This window comes from Rhipicephalus microplus, chromosome 4 (genome assembly GCF_043290135.1).
Source record: "Rhipicephalus microplus isolate Deutch F79 chromosome 4, USDA_Rmic, whole genome shotgun sequence".
Lineage (NCBI taxonomy): Eukaryota > Metazoa > Arthropoda > Arachnida > Ixodida > Ixodidae > Rhipicephalus > Rhipicephalus microplus.
Window position 1 is genome coordinate 19,177,939 of NC_134703.1, and position 6,218 is coordinate 19,184,156.

Here is a 6,218-nt window from a genome sequence, read left to right on the forward strand (position 1 = left end):
ACTGGCATGAGGGAATTATGACCGCTCAAGGCAGAAAAGTGGTTTTCATGCTGTATCGTCTCAACGCGAACTAAGCAGTGAGATAGCAACACGTACAGGCTCTTGCATAGAAGACACGATGCGTGCGACGATGTTATCAATGTGTACTTTGTAAGGAACATGACGGCAATAAGCCACCGAGGGAGTCCATATAATTGCTACTTTAATAAAAAGCAGGCACTATAACCCACAAAGCACAGAGCGTATGCGAAATGAGTCCAGACGAGGGAAACTAATCTGGAGCTTTTCAATGGCAGTGTCTCTCATAGTCATGTCGGCGCGAGATGCTCACCTTTCAAGTTAAATGGCGCTGGAAAAATGGCTGTTCCGATTGCGGTCGTTTGAATGCACGCTTTCGCGCACGTTCCCCGTTCTATGAAGCACTGAACAAAATGCGTCTTTTCAGAGAACCTTTGCACGCACTTTCAAAACTTATAATCTGTGGTGACGCTGGGTGCCGGATTACTGAATCAAAAACACAGCTTGTTTGCCCCGGGAAGCACGTGGCAAAATGCAAACCATTGACATTTGCCGGTAGCCATCTAGTGTCTAGAGAAAAACCCGCAGTTCTTCGCATTCTTATTGGAACACGCGTGTCATGTTGAAAGCAACTGCATCCAGTTATCACGTGTCAACAGCGAGTAATTAGAGTTCGCCACCTCACACTGGTTCGCACGGCGTGACAGGTTTCTGCAGAAAGTTTTAGTACTGTCAGTCTTCCTAACTATATAGAGAACTAACGATATAGTCTAATACATTCAGCTATCGTCGAACGTCACTCGTAGCATTTTACCATCCTCGCTAATAATTGCTGTCAACCATCGTCACTGTCTCGTGGTTCTGAAGCACACAAATTTTTTCTTTCATCTGTAATTACTGAATGAATCACACTTGCATGACATCCTACGAGCTATAGCACAGCGACTTAAGTGTCGCTTTCGCATCGTGACACTTTAGTCGCTCTGTTAAAATTTCAGCTCGAGGGTTCGGTGGTCGAACACGGCAGTCACATCTGAATGATGACGAAATGCGAAAACACTCGGAAATTCGGTAGTTATGAACACATTAACCTTTTTGCAAATTAGAAAAAATTGCGTCAATATCCTCGAAAATCGTTTTTTCGCTCAATTTGCAGAGCTTTTTTTTTTGAATAAAATGGTATACATCCTTTCGAGCCTATGGCGGTCCTTTGTTTCGGTAATTGCGTATAAAAAGATGACTCGAAGGCAGATATACAAATGGCAACACGAAAGCCGAAATACAAATGTCCCAACATGTACGGTACGGTCCACTATAAAAGGAAACACGCGAGTGAATGGCCGGCTGCCCACACAACGCTTACTCCAGGCGAGATTTCGAAATGTGGCCCATTTGAATTGGTTCATCAAGGTGGGGCATGCGCCGTGTCTTCTACTTTTCCATCGCACTCGGGTGAGCCATGACCCTTCGCGCTTTTCGTTTTTCTACTGTAAATCCACCGATACCAACTCAGCCTTCCGCTTCTTTGATTGATTGATGATATGTGGGGTTTGACTTCCCAAACCACCATATGATTATGAGAGACGCCGTAGTTGAGGGCTCCGGAAATGTGGACCACCTGAGGTTCTTTAACGTGCACCCAAATCTGAGCACACGGGTCTACAACTTTTCCGCCTCCATCGCAAATGCAGCCACCGCAGCCGGGATTGGATCCCGCGACCTGCGGGTCAGCAGCCGAGTACCTTAGCCACTAGACCACCGCGGTGGGACGCCTTCCGCTTCTTTAATAAGCCGATATTTTATGGTAGAAAATGCCAGGTCGCGTCTCTCATAATCATATGGTGGTTTTGGGACGTTAAACTCTACATATCAATCAACCAAATCAATCAGAAAATGCGAGGTCAGAATGTTCGCTGCATCAGACTTCAATAGCCTTATCTCTTTTGAAAAGCGGCTAGTTGCAACGAGCACTACGTGAAAAAAATGATGGGCTGAACGGTAAGACCTCGCGAAAAACTGCAGCACAAAATTGTAAAAACTATACAATTTTCGCACTTGCTGGAAGTCCAATGACCAGCAGGCAGAATGACAGCTAGTAAAATGCATCGCAAAATTACGAAAGCATCTTCGAACGCTCTTATGCGCACAGGCGGAGAAGCAGCAAACAAAACTGGGCGCGCACCACGACTATGATTCTATACGCATGCGCCGCATTTACAAATCTCGCCGCCAGTTGGCGCCACACGGCTCACCGGCCCCGAGCTCACGTGTTCCCACTAACAGTGGACCATACTGACAAGTGTTGCGATCTATAACGTCCAGAAACACGAGTTTAGTGAAACAATACTTTTTTGCAGACTAGTTGGTTCATACTTGAAAAATTGAATTGCTGCACAAACTTGAAGAAAAAACAAGAGAGACAGGAAAGAGTGCAGACTACCAACTGTTTATTGTCGTTTTTTGAAGCCAATATATACATGCTACGCTGCGCTTCCACGATGCGCACAAATCCAAAGACGCCGCAAACAAAGCCGACCAAATCAAATCAAAATTGACTGCCACCACAATGACAAACGTGAAAAAACGCTTTGTTTGCGGCGTCTTTGGATTTGTGCGCATCGTGGAAGCGCAGCGTAGCATGTATATATTGGCTTCAAAAAACGACAATAAACAGTTGGTAGTCTGCACTCTTTCCTGTCTCTCTTGTTTTTTCTTCAAGTTTGTGCAGCAATTCAATTTTTCAACGAGTTTAGTATTCATTACATTCGTGTGGGACCAAGTGTGGGACCAAAAACTCAAGACCACTATACCTGTCAACGGTCGCGAAAGGGAACCCGCAGTGATAGAAATTTATCTTGGAATCCCTGCCGCCGCATGCTATGTTTGTGCACTTTAAAAAAAAGCAGCATTATTTACACTTACCTGGTGTGGTGAGGTAGCTGGCCACCTGCGAAGTGCGACGCTTGGAAAAAGCTTCACGCAGCGTGTTCTCCCAAGAAATACCTCTTGTTACACTTGGCAAAGTGAAAGTTGAGGGGGCTGGCTCAAGTAGAAAACCGGGAATCGCACGACCGTCAACGTCTCATCTCACGAAACCACACCAATGTGCTTCGGAGCAATCAATTCCATACTGTCTGGTCAACAGCCGTCGTGAGCACGGTCACCAAACGCGCGTATAATTCTATCGATAGGTTCACAAATCAAGCCAGTCGCGTCTTGACATAACTGCACGCGCTTTCATGTACTGTGACTGCTGCAAGAAATGCGAACAGCGGAAAGCGTGGCTCCCTGCCCAGTCGAACTCCCACATGTCTTGTCTGTCGTTTTGGCGAGTCTCTGCTTTCAGCCGGTGTCACCGCAGCGCGCTAGGATCTTGCTCCGGCTGACTTTCTCATGCCGCAAGTGCTCATCACCTGCCAGCGACGCCTGGCACTCGGAAATCACACGCCGTTCGATAGCACCAGCCTGATCAATATTCGAGCGCCAAGGTGACGTCGGCTGAAAGCAGAGATTCGCCAAACTGCAGACAACGCATGTCAGAGTCCAACTGGGCCGAAAGCCATACTTTCTGCTGTTCGCGTTTCTTCCCATAGCGACAGGACGAGATTACTCTCGCACCTGCACTTTAAAAAGATCATTTAGATTCATATTATCATCTGTCGGCGCGGCCAGCACGGTGACTGCAGGTTGAACTACGTCACAATTGATAGTGAGCCAGCCCAAGTACCAAGCATGAGATAAGGACAGGCCGAACGATGTCGTAATCGTTCGCTCTACGTGACCCTCCGACCTCTCCCTCACCCCGGACAAAGATGGCTCTGTCGTGCATGCGATCGAAATTCTCGCGATGGTGGTGGCTTATCAGCTTCCATGTCGCTGAACAAAATACAGTCATCGACAAAACTTTAGTTGAGGACAATGGCACTCAAAACGCTGAATAATCCCGGCGCTTGGTCAGGCAGCTTTAGTTTTCCTATTTGTTTTAAAACACGCTAAAAACGTGTACTGTGCACTTCGACCGAATACAGCCACAGATTGCATGAAAATTCAAAGTTTTCTCAGACCAAGTAGTGTCTTAACTTTTGACGCTGACTGCACAAGTTTAGGATAACTTCTTGGGCAAGTTGGCGTTCACTGAGCATACTCTAGTAGTGCAAAGTTCGTAGAAGAAACACCAAAAGGATGGTCGCAATAATACTTCGCGTCCATGTAGGAACTGACAAACAACGTTACTAGAATCTGACATGTGCGTTTTAGAGCCATGGCGATAGTGCAAGCTAATGATCTGTTCCTTCTTGATTCATTTTTTTCACGAACTCTGTGTTACTATAATGCGCTCTGCACATGTTGAGCTGCAACTTTCACTTACGTAGACTGCCTGAAAAGAAAAGAAGGACAACGATGCAGGAGCACTGCGCGCATCAATTTTAGGCCGTGCCCACCGCCTTACGAACACATTAGCTGCCACATGACGTCATTTTAGGAAACTGGGGCGCTCTTGATAACCATTGTTCGTGAGTGTTGAGTGAGGAATTGAAAATTATTGTTTTTTCATCACAGGGTTCAACTCAATTAGGCCCGCTCCCAAAATATAATGTTGACAAGCTTTTTCGAGCTGACAATTACTCACTTTAACCAGCTTTACTTACATTAATTTAACAAACCTGCAGATGTCACTTAAGACGACAGCGGCGAGCAGGGTAAGCGGTCATCGATATTCTAATCATCGGCGGAACATCTCAGCTTTTATGCACCTGCGACTGCTGGTGCTCGCGTTACTTCCATACTCAACTAAACTGCTCGAATCGTACGGCTAATTTTATCAGAAGATTCCAAAACAATCTTGAAAGTACCTATGCATTCCGGTGTGACATTTGCCAAATGAAAGTAACAGGTTCTTTTTTTTTTTCAGCTTGACCACATAAAAATTAAGAAATAGGCACGCGAGTCTATATTATAAATGGGAACTAATGAGAAAAATAACATCTAATGTCATCATCCTTTCCCTGCGTCACTTTCATTATTCGTCGGCCGCGGAAGATCGGCTGATTACATGTCAAGGAACAGTTCCATGAAAAATTGGTCAAACGCCGGCAACTGCCAACCGCAACCCACAGCTCCTCATGCTCACGACAACTGCGCAGTGACGGGAAACCTCCCCTGATTGTTGCCTGTCGTTATCAAGCACTGGGCATCCACTGGACCTCAAAAACCTACCTGGCTTGTGAAGCGGTGTCGTGGTGCCATCTTGTAGAATGAAGCGAAATTTCGAAACGTGGCGCGGACGCGTATGTCAAATAGATCGGTGTCGTACAGTTCGGTGCCGGTTTCTCTCGTTTTTTTAGTTTATTACTTCTAAAAAAATAGGTCTTCGAATTATAGAAAACATCATCATCATCATCACCTGTGGCGTGATCACAGAAAATGTAAGTGACTAGAAACACGGAGATCTTATGGAGCCTTTCATTAATATTTTGAATATAAAATTGTGAGACCCTTGTCTGCGCAATCCTGTGTAAAAAATTGCATTTCAATGGATGATAAACAGAAACTGAAATACAAGATACGTTAGAAGGGACTGTTGGTAGAGCGTAGTATTGCGTTTTTGTCAATTACGCCAGTTGCTACACGAAAAATGTTACAGGCACGTTATTATTCAAACACAGCTCACTGTGAAAAAAATTGCATGGGGAAGGCACAGAACAATGCAATTGCTTTTACGCCAAGATAAGAAGTACGCGTTAACAAAAGATCTGTGGAAATTTTATGTTCTCAGTCATTTCAGCACACAGTGACATCGGGCTCTAATTACGATATGCCTCTCGCCCGAAAATGTTAGAACAATATCGGGGCGAAAGGTTCTAATCGGCGAATAGAAACATACCAGGCTTGTCATCTTGATATTCATGTATTTATAAAAAGCCTTATATCCTTCAACACCATCATCATAGGGATTCCTTAGCAATCGGTGACTAATAGACGCATCGACGTAGCGCCCTTTCGCTGCACTTAATCCTCCCTCCACTAAGCACTGCTATTCTCATCAAGAACACAGCTACTGCTATACTGAATGGCCCTGCATCGTACGCCCTTCAGATTCAAGAAAATCATACGTCAATGGCTGACACATACATAGCGAAAACGGGCACTACTAGCGATAAACAAGTTTCCGGAAGCGAGTGGTATACTAGAAAATTATT